At 39.4% G+C, this 14971-nt stretch overlaps 1 pseudogene; it reads right to left on the reverse strand.

The window, feature by feature from the left end:
* The window catches only part of LOC127622806 (trehalase-like), a 44690-nt pseudogene that overhangs the window by 19437 nt on the left and 10282 nt on the right, over positions 1 to 14971 (reverse strand).

A 14971-nucleotide genomic window follows, 5' to 3' on the forward strand; every position in this document is an offset into this window, starting at 1 on the left:
AACCCATTTTGAGTGCAAAGGTGCAAACATTCTGAAGATAGTAATCTCAGACTCCCTGACTTGATATTAAATTTGGTTTCTCAAGAATGTAATCTGGAGACAGAAAAAATAAGAAATGAGGCCTTGGAGTATTTTTGCTCATACTGTACAATGAAGGCCAAATGGATGATTTTAAACAGAGAGACTAATATGTATAGTTTCCTCTTCACCATTTCTCCATCAAGGGTAAGACCTCCAATTGATGAAGCTCAAAGGATTTGGAGAGGAGGAAGGCTACTTGTAGAAAGAAGAGGAGATTATCACATATCTGGTACTGATTAAAACATAATCAAAGAGTGAAGGTGGGTGAGCTCCCTGTCTTGTGGTTAAATGAACAGTCTCTTTTCTCTCCCCTCTTTCTCTATTTGACACTTTCGGACTCTCTGATGCTCATCATCTGGATGATGTTGAGAGGACTCTTGAGGATTTGTGTGCTGTGTAGTGTTGACGGAACAACTACTCTATCATGTTAATCAAGCCCATGAGAATGCAGCAGGTCTCTGATAGTTAGAGGGGCTCTTGACTCACAACTTTTAGCTCACTGCTGAGGAAATCTGCATTTGAAATGAGAGTGATAAAATGAGAGGGAGATCAAGAGAAAGCTAGATGTTTCTCTGATGCCTAAATGTATTTTCCATTTATCATGAAATAATAATTTAGGACTGAGTCAAGCAACACAATTTTCATTGTCTATGTTTAGAATTTGGGGTTTGTCAAAACTTTAAATGCAAATATATTACACTTCGGCATTTAAATTCTCCCACTCTGTTTGTGCTAAGGACATAGATTATTGTTCATAGTTTATAGGTTAGAAAAAAAAAACAGTCACTTAGACTTAGATTGAAGGAGGGACCTGAGGCAGTTCTAGGGACTACAATATCCAACCCGGTCTCATGACAAGTTGTAATAATGGTATGAGATGGTGAAATTGTATGAGTTGGCTCCAAAATGTATGAATTTCAAGATTTTACCTAAATTTAACCCCTAACCCACAACTAATCTTTACACAAACCCTCAACCTAACCATGATTTTAAAGGCAAAATAACTTGTGTGTAACATGGAAGAAAGTAAATGGGGTTTGAAACAAGACGACGGAAGCTTATTTCAAGTTATTGACAAACAATAGTCATTCAGTAGTTCACATGTTAATGTAACCTGCTTTGAGGATAGTGTAAATCTGTGTGGCTCACTGTCCTGGGTGAAGGACTTGAGGCTCGAGGCTTGACCTGAGCTCGAATACCCCCGAACTTTGAAGATTGGAGGAGAAGGGGAGGTGGAGGGAAGACTCAACGCCACAAAGAGGTAAGCAGCTGTTTATATACGCTTACTCTGACAATGTGATTGGTCAGATTAAATGCTTGCTCCTCCCGAACCTAGATTATAAAACTCAATTTCAGTAGTTAGCAAGCTAATGTAACCCTGCTTTGAGAATAGTGTAAACGTGTATGGCTTGCTGTCCTGGGCGAAGGGGATTGCTTTCTGGTGTGATATGGGCAGATGTGTCAAAGAAGATTGAATCGAGCAGGGCCGCTAGCTGAGGCAGCCTTGCGCTAGGGTCCACATTGGGGGAAAAGAAACTGGGAGGTCTAGGATAGCAGGATATTGGAGAGTGAATGCAGGTTGAAGCACTGAAGGGACAGTGGCGATATCGGCCGCAGGGAAATGTGCTGGAGGGACTTGGGGGACACCCCGCGGTAGGGCAGGGTCGTCCCAGACAGAGGCATAAATCCTAGCCTTCCAGATTGACCTTAAGTCTCCCTCCAGGGGAGGTTATGTTTGAATTAAATTGATAGGTTCAGAGTTGCAGGCTTATGGTGAAATGTTTAGGGAAGACCTGAAATGACACGATTTTGTCGATCACTAGGTGAGTAATGGTTTGTTTAGTATGAGTGGAAAAATGCAGGTTACAGGGTCATGGATGCTTAGATGCATGATTTGAAAGACGTGCTGTCTTTGTCTACACAAAGTGGATTTAGAGGTTTTTTTGATTAGGATCCTCTGTTATGGAGATAGTGTGCTGGTGATTGAAAGGGCTGGATGGGAGTGGGCAGATTGAAAATGTAAATCGAATGTCCTCTTTGTATTGGTCTGATTCTCGTAATGATTTACTCTGTTGCGTATCCTGCATCCTACAAGCGTAAGATTTGCATGGCAATTTGAATGGGGGTCATCTCGTGTTCGAACGGAATAGACCTCACAGCGATACAAATGGGAGAGCCCATGGCCTGGACATGGTGACTCTCTCTGCATTCGAATGGGAGAGCCCTTGCTGTGATTGGAACGAGAGAGCCCATGGACTGTTGAGAGAGAATTTAGACTTCTCTAAAGACACCATGGTAGCACTGCATGAACAAATCATTAGCACTGTTTGCAGTGTAGTGGGATTTGTCGCATGGTCAGAATGAAGCCACAGTTGCGGCACTTGGATGGAGCATTGTCACTGACTCAGAACACAATCAATGAATAGAGCATGCCCTAAATTAGCTGCGCGGCGAGTTAATGAGGCTGACATGACTCACCTGTGCAGTAGAACCAGATTCAAATGCTGAGGTGGTTGAAATGGTGGTGTAATTAAATAGTTAAACTTTGTTTCTCTCACTTAAAGCTGTAATAGAGCTTGTGTGGTATGAAGTCAGGGCAGCACCTGTTCGTGTAGGCAGCTTGCATGCTGGACCGCTGCGGGAGGAATGTTTAGATAAGAGAACATATGAGAAGTCGTAAGGAGCTCTTTTACATGTATACAGCACCGAAGTTGTCAGCATGCGGAGGCGGTCTCATACAATGGGCTGCTTCGGGAGGAAAGTTTCGATAAGAGAAAATATGAGCAGTCATTGGCATTGTAAAGCAATTCGCAAACAATTATTTAGAACACTACAGCAATCGCAAAGCAATGCCCTAGATATAACCCACAAAACTTTAGCTTCATATCTCAGCAGAGCAAAGCATCAGCATCACATACATTTTCTTTTATCTGGTGGGCATCTAGAGGGGGTTATGAGGCAGCTCACCACTCAATCAGTACAACAGTAGAGCACAACAAGGGTATTGGCTCCGATCAAAGAAAAGTTGCTGAATAATTGAGTATGTTTATGCTGTTTCTCATAAAAGAGAGCTCCTGCTAATCTAGATCACATTTGATGGATCATATCAGCTCAAACTCTCTGTCTCACTTTTTTATTCACCTTTTTCCTACCACCATCCCCTGCCTGCATCAATGTTGTAGTGTGTTGGGATGTAGCTTGCCAAATCCTTCTCTTTAGATCAATGTGAAATGTGCAATTTTTTCATGTTGAAATACTTACTTCTATCTCAATTTTATGTACATTTTTGGCTTAAGCTTGGGGCAGGACTAGTGTTGTCAAAAATACCAGTACCCCGGTACCAAGTAAGTACTCAAACCAAAAATTATTTACGATACCAGAATTTCTGAAGGTACCGGGGTACCGAGTACTGGGTCTACCGTACCCATGCAGAGGCGGGAACTTTCGAACGCTCACAACAAGCAAAAGATTGCGGCAAGCAAAGCTGCTGCGGAGTCTCAACTGAATCATGTCTAAATGAAAAGTGGAAAAAGCCAGGTTTGGAAATTATTTACATTTATGCATTTGGCAGACACTTTTATCCAAAGCGACTTACAGAGCCCTTATTACAGGGACAATCCCCCTGGAGCAACCTGGAGTTAAGTGCCTTGCTCAAGGACACAATGGTGGTGGCTGTGGGGCTCGAACCAGCGTCCTTCTGATTACCAGATTACTAGTTATGTGCTTAGACCACTACACCACCACTCCATTTGAGGCTGATGTAAAGGGAAACGTCACAGATCAGCAAAAACCTGTTTGTAAACGCTGCTTTCGCAATTTTATGATGAAAGGAGGAAACACGTCAAACTTAATAAAGACAGACACACGGATTTATTCAAGCAAATAAAGCAGGTGAGTTGAAAAGCATATTATCATTTGCATTAGGGCTGAAACGTTTAGTCGACATTATCGACATCGTCGAAAATACAAAATTGATGAGAAAAATTTTCTTGTTGAATAGTCATTTGATCTCATTTAACGTAACATGAAATCACATTAAGCTATAACGATATCGTGTGAGAGCAGCAGCTCACTCCTTATGGAGGAAGAATTACACAGATCAGTCCAGATGCACTCTGAACTTTCACAGTTTATTTTATGTAGATCCCAAAGTATTAGGGAATGTCCATCTAAACCTTTGGTGAAAGAGTTTTTATGCCTCTTTTAATCTTTAAATCTGTCACAATTTGTTTTTAGCCCTACTCATAATTTGTGGCACATATTGGACCTGGTGTTGTCACATGGTTTTCCCGTAACAAATCTGAGAGTGATTGATGCTGCTGTTTCAGAACATTTGCCAATTGTGTTTGAATCTGACTGTGTTTCTCGTTTCATTCAACCTTGCACTACCAGTTTATTTTCAAAGTACTATCAAGCTAACTTCTCAGATGCTGTCTTCTTTGACAAATTGAACACCGAAGAGATGGTGGAGTGTTTTACTAAATCCTGCTCCAGTTCTGTAGACTTTGTTGCTTCCCTTAAGCCCAGGAAAGCTAAGAGTAAGGGCACTGCCCAGCCTTGGTTAAATAATAACACCCACTCTCTTAGCGAAAGTGGAAAAGAGACAAACTCCAAGTATCGTATGTTTAACTGCGTGCTTAACTAGTTACCAAAAATCAGTAAAAGAGACTAAGTCTAAATTCCTCTCCAAACTCATCACTGAAAATGCTAACCGACTGAGAATGCTGTTTAAGACAATTGATTCAGAGCTAAATAATAAAGTCTTGGAGATCAAGGCTTCCAGTAAGCCAATAACAATTGATCCCCCCTTGATTTGTTCTCCAACAGATTCACTAACTTGTTTTCAACCAGTTACCTCTGCTCAGCTAGCTGATATTGTTTCCAAGGCTAAATACTTCAGCTGTGAGTCCGATGTCGTCGCAACTCGACTTTTCAAGGAAGTGTTTGTAACCTTGACCCCGGCTGTAACAGCTGTAACAGTTATCTAGCAAATGGAAATGTTCCTGCTAGTTTTAAACATGCTATGGTTCACCTTCTGCGGCTCTGTCTCCAGAGCCTTCCATGGCTCCGCCACCTGAGCCTTCCAAGGCCCCGTCTTCCACGGCTCCGCCACCAGAGCTTTCCACAGCTCAGCCTTCCACAGCTCCGCCCAGGCCTCCTGACCCAGTCCCTGTCCTGTGGCCACCTCCCAGGCTGTCAGAAAGATCCAGTGCTGATCGTACCAATCAGATTCTAGTTTTGATCACTTAGACTGGGAGATGTTTCAGTCCACCACTGATTCTAGTTTTGATCACTTAGACTGGGAGATGTTTCAGTCCACCACTGATTCTAGTTTTGATCACTTAGACTGGGAGATGTTTCAGTCCACCTCTGATGAAGACATCGAGGTCTACGCTGATACCGTAACGTGTTTCATCAGGAAGTGCATAGATGATGTAGTGCCGACCAAAACAAAACAGATCAACCCTAGCCAGAAACCGTGGATTAATAACGATGTTCGTGCAGCTCTTAACGTGCGGACATCTGCTTTTAATTCTGGGAATGTGGAGGAGCATAAACAAACCAGTTATGCCCTCCACCAAACTATTAGAGCAGCCAAACGCCAGTACAGGTACAAGATTGAAGGACAGTTCAACACCACTGACTCTAGAAGCATTTGGCATGGAATTCATATCATCACAGACTTCAAAGGGAATAAAAACTCTGACATGAACACTGCTGCCTCTCTCCCTGATGAGCTTAATACTTTTTATGCTCATTTCGAGGGAAATAACACCGCCCTAGTAGAGAGAGCGCTCGTGGCAGAAGATACAGAGGTTAGTTCACTCTCCGTCTCTGTAGCGGATGTAACCAATCCTTATTTCCCTCTCATTGTCTGTGGTCCCCACATGCTTTAAAATGTCCGCCATTGTGCCTGTACCAAAGCAATTCAAAATCACTTGCTTGACCATCATCATCAGCAAATGCTTTGAGAGACTAATCAGAGATTATGCAACAATCTATTATTAGGTGAACATACATCCTCTTTTTTTGGACCTGAAAAAAGCAGCCAGATGTTATTTCAAAATTGCCTCTAAATGTCCAGGAGATATTTGAAGAGCAACCTCTGAATGAGACCTGTAAAGCTGGCACTTGCGTGCCAATGGCAAAAAAAGTCTAAAAATACAATGTACGAGAACAAAGGCGATGGGAAAAACAAGCCCTGAGCCTCTGTTCATATACAGTATTATCCATACTAAATATTATGTGACAAAAGCACAAAACTTCAGCCCAAGGAGAGTTTGTCAAAAAAAAAAAGATCTTTAGGAAAGTAGGCTAAAGAGGATTGAAATGTGTGAAGTAGAATGATATGATAGAATAATGTTTTATATTATTTATTGAATTATTAATGTTGATGGTGTCTGAACATTTCTGTTATGATTTTATGTTGTATGTATTTATGTAACTATTCATTAAATGTATTTAATTAAAAAATTTATTAAATAATAACTGTTGTGCCAATTTTGTTATTATTTTTATTTGTTGAAAGTAACATAAGAGAAAGACTGAGGAATACTAAAGTGGTAAGGGCATAACTCCAAAAAATGGAAGAGGTAAAAGCGGTGGAATGAGATCCCGGGTCAGACCCAAGGTATTCATTGAAAGGGTTAGATAAAGATTTTTAGGTGGCATTTTAAAAATGTATAATTAATAATATCTAATGTTTCTGGAAATCTCCTGTATGTTGTGACCTGTTAATGGGTATTTTATACTGAAAACTTGAATTACATTGGAATTTAAAAAGCATTCTCAATCAATTCTGAATGGTGTACAACCATTTTTTGTTTTGCCCATCTACTTTAAAGCAATAGCAATGGCAAAGTGGCCTTCAGAATATCAGTGCTTCCATTTCACAGTCAATTTAAATGCCTCAAAAAGAGAGAAGCCAGCAGACACTATGCATGGTCATTGGCCAGCCGCTAACACTAACATATTGATATTTTTAAAAATGAACTAACAGATGATGATTGCACTAACAAACTTAGAACACTGGTCCTTGGGTGAGCAAATGCAGATTAAAAGCTATCTGAAAAACCCTCAAATTATTTTCCAGATCGATATTGGCTTTATTTAGATTAAAATTGGTTTTCTAGAATCTAGTTTTTCCAGCCATTATCTCTTCTCTAATTTTCTATTGTGATGAACACAAAATGATGTGGAGGCAACGGCCAATCGATACAGCTCTGCCTGATCTCTCTACTCTAATGAGGTTTATATGAACTCATAATGGTCAAAGCACTTACACCAGGGACAAACGCCAGAGCCAGTGATCAAATGAACCTCCACACTGAGGTATGTTTACACAGGACTGTATCGAGCAGAATATGTACCACAGCTCTAATGTATTCATGCCTGAAGAGATACCTATTGATTAGATTATCCGGTTGAGAAATATAGCCAGAAATGCTGTATTTCAAATGGATGCCCCAAGTAAAATTGTATTTTGGCAACCCCACAAAATATTATGGATGTTAAAATAAAATGCAAGGTTTCTGAATAAAACAGCCTATATTATTAGAATTATAAGTAGTGGATAATGTACAGTCAGCCGAATGTTATAGCAAAATAAACCTGGCAGGGTGATCAGGACAAGAAGGCGTGGGTGGGGGTATTGTATCACTTTTGTTTTGTGATAAAAAAAAACAGCTGACTACATTATCATGCTTATTTATTTGTGGTTAGTAGCCATATAATAAATAAATGGATGTAAAATATTGATTCACGTTCAAATTATGTGGAAAGAAAGAAATTGCTGAATGGTTAAATTCCACTTTGGGCATGCATCCAAGTTCTGTTGGGTTTTATTGAGTAAAATAACCATCTGATCCCTCATTATGCATCTAATTACAATACTTCTTGCAATACTTACAATACTTCTTTATTCACAAGTAAATAAATAAATGGACACGAAACATTGATTTGAGTTTAACTTATTTTATTAGCTTACTAAGAAGTAGGAAAGATGACTTACAATACCCAGATGACTGGTCTGATATGATTTAATCCAAGGGTCACCGCTACCTATATGCATATTATGCCGTATTCGAAGGGCACCATCTTACCCTTGGGGGGGTACCAGAAACTCTACCGGCTGTCCTTCCTCGCATGTTATACATTATTGAAGGACCTGATAGCAGTTGCTGATCACATTCGATCGCCTAGCAGCCCACACCAAGTCAGATTATCACCTTGTGCACAGGTCTCGGGTTCCACCTCATGGATTTTGCAGATAAACTACATGACAATCTTGGCTAAATTAGGACAATTGGTAACCCTCTTCAGGGATAATTTGTCACTGACCCAATCATTCATGCAACAAGTGTAACCAGACTACAGGTATGTGACTGAGATTAGACACCATTATAATTAGGCCTACTACATTGTTATATTAGAATTTAATATGAACATAAGTATTTATATTAAATGTGTATATTATATATAAATATTTAGGAATATATTTCAAGTATCAGAAATAGTGTTTTAAATAGTTAATTCAATGTATTTATTTGTTTGAGATGCCTCCGTCTTGGTGTGTGAGATGGGAGTTGGTGCCCAACGCAAGGGGTTACACAAACTTTTTGATGTCAAGGACCCCCAAATATGATGATCGCCTTGCGATGGACCCCCTTATTAAAATATCAAGGCAATTTTATCATGTATAAGAACCATATACTGCTCAAGGAAAATAGTGTGATATTATGAGTACAACATGTTGTTTGCCAGCTTAAATAATTGACTTTTATATTGTTATTGTACTAAAACCAAAAGAAAAAGTTAAAATGTTATCTGGAAAATATTACCTTTGCATTAATCAACAGCACTGTTTTCTATTATTAAAACAATGTTAGAGGTACTATATTTATTTGAAGAAAAAACTTTTTAGTTTATTTTTAAAATAAAAATGGTTCCAAAGCAGCTTTACAGAAAACAATTGATTCATAACCAACCCCCAGTGAGCAAGATAAGGGCAACATTATTAATCTCATGATTTTTGCCAGTCTTTAGAAAGCAGAAGGAAATGGTAATAATGTCAAATTTGTCAACATTTTACTTTATAAAAGTTTTCTCAAATATTTTTCTCTGAAATTTTCCATCAACTCCCAGTTTGAAAACCCCAGCCCTACACAACCAAAGACTGTTTTGCCAGAGACTGATTTTGTATTATAAAATGAATGGGTGAAGTCTGAACACCCAATATGGAGGGTGGAGAAAAAGATGTCCTGCCTTAGGGGAAAAGGGAATATCACATTTTATATACAGACATCATCAGTTAACTTGAGAACATGCATGTGTGGCGATCAAAACGAGGACAGACAATACGCAGACTACGCCACCCTGGGAATTTCACCCAGGGAATGATTTTACTACCTAATTGCAATGGTATTGATACAATTAAGGACACACAGGTACATGTACAATTCAGCCAAAGACGACGTTCAATTTTGAAGAAAAACCATTTATTTCAATCATTTAAAACCATTTAAAACACAATCATCTCTCGGGGAAGAGAGCACAAAAAGGAAATAAACAAAAAAAAAGAAAAATATATATATATAATTTATAATTGCTGAGGCTTACCGATGGAGGAGAAAAGGAGTCAAAGGCAGTAGAAAAATCCCAAAGAAAGTTCCCCTAGTAAACACACAACCACACCACAGTGAACACAAAGGAAAACAAGAAAGGCGACACAGCACACCAGAAGGGGACGCTATCACCCAGACACCAGCACCACCATCAGCTCTCAGCCACTGTAACGGAAACACACACGCAATTAACAAATATTCACCAAAAAAAGGAATAAGGAAAATCAATATATAATCTTTAAATGAAAAGAACTAACAAACTAATCACGAGATAAACACAATATAAACTGCCAAAACCAGCAATGGTTATAAAGAGGCAGTATAAAAAAGGAAATATATATATATATATATGTAGATACATATAAATTCAATAATCAGCAACAAAAGAAATCAAACAAGGGAAAAATACAACTTTAATCTAATTTGAAATCAAAACAAATAGAAAAAAAAAAAACTTCTTAAATCAGCAAAATTATAATATAAAGCCCCAACCCCTTGAGCTATCTTCAAACATCATAAAAACACTGACCCACATGAAACAAATGGCACATATTTTTAGCCATGCAGCCTTAATTGCCCAGTGGTTATAATGGCAAGACCAGAGCACAGCAATCTGCTCCAGTTGCTGGTACAATGTTCAATGCATGCGCATGAAGCAAACAGCGGTGCAGGCGTAAAGCAAACAGCAGTGCAGGCATACAGCAGTGCAGGCAAAACAGCAATGCAGGCATACAGCAGTGCGGGCAACACAGCGATGCAGGCATACAGCAGTGCAGGCAAAACAGCAATGCAGGCATACAGCAGTGCGGGCAACATAGCGATGCAGGCATACAGCAGTGCAGGCAAAACAGCGATGCAGGCATACAGCAGTGCGGGCAACATAGCGATGCAGGCATACAGCAGTGCGGGCAACACAGCGATGCAGGCATACAGCAGTGCAGGCAAAACAGCAGTTAGCGAATCAATACTGTGTGGCTGGCGCCGATCTCCAGCTAAACTGGCCTCATTTCTGTTATTTACACAAAAATATTTACCATTAACCCCAATTAATAAAAGAAAAATAAATGAGTCACACGCCATTTGGCATACATACCGATCAAGCAGCATTCATTTATACCCAAGGGAAACAGCTTGACGCGGGCCAACGGCACCGATAATGCAGCAAATCAGTTCGTTGAATGTGCTGAACAGCAAGATTGGCCCTTCAACCGGAGATCTGAGCGTTCAACACATAGTAACCATAACAGCAGATAATAACTGATATTCCCGTAGAGACAGCGAAGCCGCTACCCTACCTGTTAGCGCAGCAGAACACACGGAGAGAGCGACCCGGAAGCACAACACCTCTTCAGTCACCAACGAGCAAGAGAGGGCGTTAGAAGGACTAATCGCTATATTTATAGGACGGAGCCTCGCACGGGCATTGGTCAAATGTACGCCAGCTCATTATACTTTAACTCATACTGCTACACATGCGCATTAGCTGGACCGGCCTGAAAAAATAGCAATTTTTGGCATGATCTGAGCTAAAGAAGCACAATTAATGATACTATTGTTGTAAGATTTCAAGAGCGATTTGAATTTTTTTTTCTTTATCTTAATCTTGACCAATTGTTTGAAGATTTTGGTCTTTCCCCAATCAAGTAGAGAGGAGCTGTATGTTTACCCTGCTGTATATATTTGGATGATTGCTGCCCAGCAGAGTTCCCAAGATGACTGCTGAATGGATTGACATGCCTTGAAATGGGACTTTGTGATCTGCATGTAGGGAGTGGTGGCCCCTGAATGTAGCAAATGTTTTGAACTCATTAGTCAACTCTTTTTTGCCTCCTTTCTTTATCCATTTTGGCTGATCTACTGATTGAAAGAGGTGGCAGGGTAAGTGGGTGCCCAGCAAAGGATAAGACAGGGATTACTTCCTGTAGCAGAGACCTAAGACACTATACTGTATGTAATGAGATGCCCATGTGGAGGTGTAGGACAAAGATAATAGAGAAAGAAGACAAAAAAAGAAAGAGTGAGAACTGGTAGAGATCAGCTCTTAATCAAGAACCTTGATCCTTCAAAGATTTCAGATTGTACACCCCCTCACACCCACTTGGCCACTGCAGGAAGCACTTCAGTGGCTTAAATGGGTCAATTTTCTTCCTTTGTTGTAGTCAAACTATAACTAAGAACTTAATGCATGATGTTTTATAAGCCACATTTTTAGGGAAGTAAAAACCATATTTATAAAATGGATAGTTACAGCTCTAAATTCTGATGGCACAGTCTTATATTTGCCATCGGAATATCAGCCAATTTAATTGATAAAATGACAGTTATGCATTGCCTCTTGTGGCTTATTGCTTTAGCAACCCCTTTGCGAAAGCATCCATTGAAAAACCTCACTGCCTGGGTTGACTGTGTGTAAATGGTTTAGAATGCAGCAAATCAGTTCGTTGAATTTTTCCACCATATTTTAAACAGTCAGCCCATCCAAATGGTCCCAGGTCTGTTTAACATCTGCAGTGATGCGGTGACATTACCAATTGATGATTGGCTCTTTTATTTAGAAGGTGGGACTTATTCCGCCATATCGGTGTTTGACAGATGACGTAAAGCGAAGTGCATTATTGTGCATTTTTGAGATATTGTGGTTGGAAATTGTTCTTTGATCTATGATCTATGATCAGACACGTCTCAGAGAGCACAGATGACAGCAAATTAGGAATGCTAATGTCAGCGGCCATGACACTGAATGAGCAATCGTTGTTATATTTCAGGGGTCGGGAACCTATGGCTCGTGAGCCACAAGTGGCTCTTGGTTAAAAATCAAGTGGCTTGCCGGGTCTCTCACCAAATTTTACAGCCTACTTCTGGTGGACAAGGTTTGAAATGTACTCCAGACAAATGCAGATTTTTCATGCTAAATATTTTGCTGATGTACAAGCCACTGTGGAAGCTGACCTGAAAGACTTGTCGGAGAGATATATAACAAGAAATTAGACACAAAGACACGCGTTTGAAGAAACGTGATTATATTTCGAAGAACAGACGAAAGAAAAGCCGCCGTTGCGCGTCTGATTTGATATATGTGCGCGCAGTGAGCTCTGAGTGCAATGAAAGCGCTTCTCCAACACATGAACATTCATAGAGTTCTGGGACTCGTTTCCCAATAAATAATGATCTTAGCTGTTAAGAGCATTTTCTATGAGCGATTTTATGAAGTTTGGTTATTTTTTTATGTGCAACCAGGGTGTGATATAGCACCCACAAAATGTGACGAGGCTCAATCCAGTTCGAGAGCTCCTCTCCAAATGCATTTCATACACGAGTAATTTTGCTCATCTAACAACAAAAGGTGTCTCGGAGTGACACGTGACAAGAAATGCTGACGTGTTTGAAGAAACACACTATTATATTTTTAAGAACAGACAAAAGAAAAGCCATCAATGCTCGTGTCTGATTCACCGTTCAGAGGTGCAACGGGACCCTGTCACATGGAACAAGTGCACGTAAAGAGTTATCATTCCTTTTTCTCAGATTCATTCAACTGAAAACTGTTTGCAAGTATAATGTAGTCTATGAGAATACTGTAAATGATCTCCGATCATCTCGTGAGTAACTGCGAGTTTAGTTCACTCTTACACATTGTGAACGCAACTCTGCAGGTACAGTAATATATACAGGTATCTTTGTATTTAAAAAAACAAAGACGAAAGTGAGTAAATCAAAAGGTAATACAAGACACGTTAGGCAGCATAAATGTGACCAAAATGGAAAACAAACACATTCGATAAAAGCACACATTTGGCAGCATTTTTGGGAACACAAGAATTTTAGGCTTATTTATTATGATTATTATAATTATCTTTACATTTCTAATTTTCTCCTGTTGCCGCATACTGATATTTGCGTGATGGCAAATGGAGCTGTTGGAGATGGTAAATGTTTGGATTTGGGTTGTTGGTTATATATAAGATTTTTTTATCACTTAGTTTCAATAAATTAATTTAATTTATAAAGCAAAATCAATAAAGCAAAAATATTTACCGACTTGGGGATTGATCATATAATCGGATATTGATATTTGAAATGCAATTATCATTCAAATGTTTTTGACATATCACCCAGCCCAAAAGGGAAGTAAAATTAAGCATTTTTATGGAGACCCGCACAAACACGTGTACTCATTTTCATATTGCAACATGTTACCAATTAATATTTGCATATTTGTTTGTTTTTGAGTAGTCTATGGGCAAGATAAAGTTTTTCAATAAATACAGTGTTTAAGTAAATTATTCATTTGTGCTATGGCTCTTTCGAAAAAATCCATCAACCAAAAATAATAAAATTGGCTCCTTAGTGAAAAAAAGGTTCCTGACCCCTGTTATAGTTCAGAAGGGCAAACAGTGGAAGTTATCCAATTATGCAAGATACAAAAAAAAACTGCAAAGCTGCAAAGTCACTTTTGTCATCTGCCACCGTGACCACAATTGGACTTTTGAAGCTGAAATAATGAGTGGAGTGGATTATACATTCTCTTTCAATCAGCAAGAGAGGAACAACATGGATGTTATTATGCCATCTTTCTTGGCAAGGAGGATGGATTGTATAAGTCACAGTCAGGTAAAATGGAGAAGGCTACTAACCTTACATTAGGTAAGACACAAAGTTTTATTTTCACAACTTGTAAATTAACTTTCTAATAGCAATTAGCCGTGGGATCTGTGCCGATCGGGTTCAATCAGGTCTGTGTGTCCCGGCCGAGTCCGGGTCCAGATTTAAAAAAATAGACTGGTCCGAGTCGGTTCTGGGTAGTACATTTATGGCATTTTTTGGTTCTGCACGGGTCCAGGTCCAAAATTTAAAATAATAGACAGGTCTGGGTCAGTTCCGGATAGCAAATTTCCGGGTCTCTTCGGGTTCGGGCACACATTTTTGGACCCATGATGACCTCTAGCTCATATATGCGTGTATGGATACACCCGTATTAGAATATACTGTAATCTTGGATGTACCACTGCACACATTGGCCTTCTGACTTCTGTAGCAGCATTAAATAAATGTTTTAACTAGTTTAAGTGTAATATGATGAGTATGGAACATGAAGCTTGAGTCACTACCCACTGCCATTGTATTGAAACGAGGGACTGGGACAATCTTTTAAAAGAGACAATCCCAAAGTGATTTAGAACGCCAACCAAGCAGACTACTCTGGTGAAGATGTTTCATGGTTAATCGAACTGTTTGTGCTATTTCAGCGCGGAGTATAAATAGGTAGT

The sequence above is a fragment of the Xyrauchen texanus genome, chromosome 29, assembly GCF_025860055.1.
Source record: "Xyrauchen texanus isolate HMW12.3.18 chromosome 29, RBS_HiC_50CHRs, whole genome shotgun sequence".
NCBI classification, from domain to species: Eukaryota; Metazoa; Chordata; class Actinopteri; order Cypriniformes; family Catostomidae; genus Xyrauchen; species Xyrauchen texanus.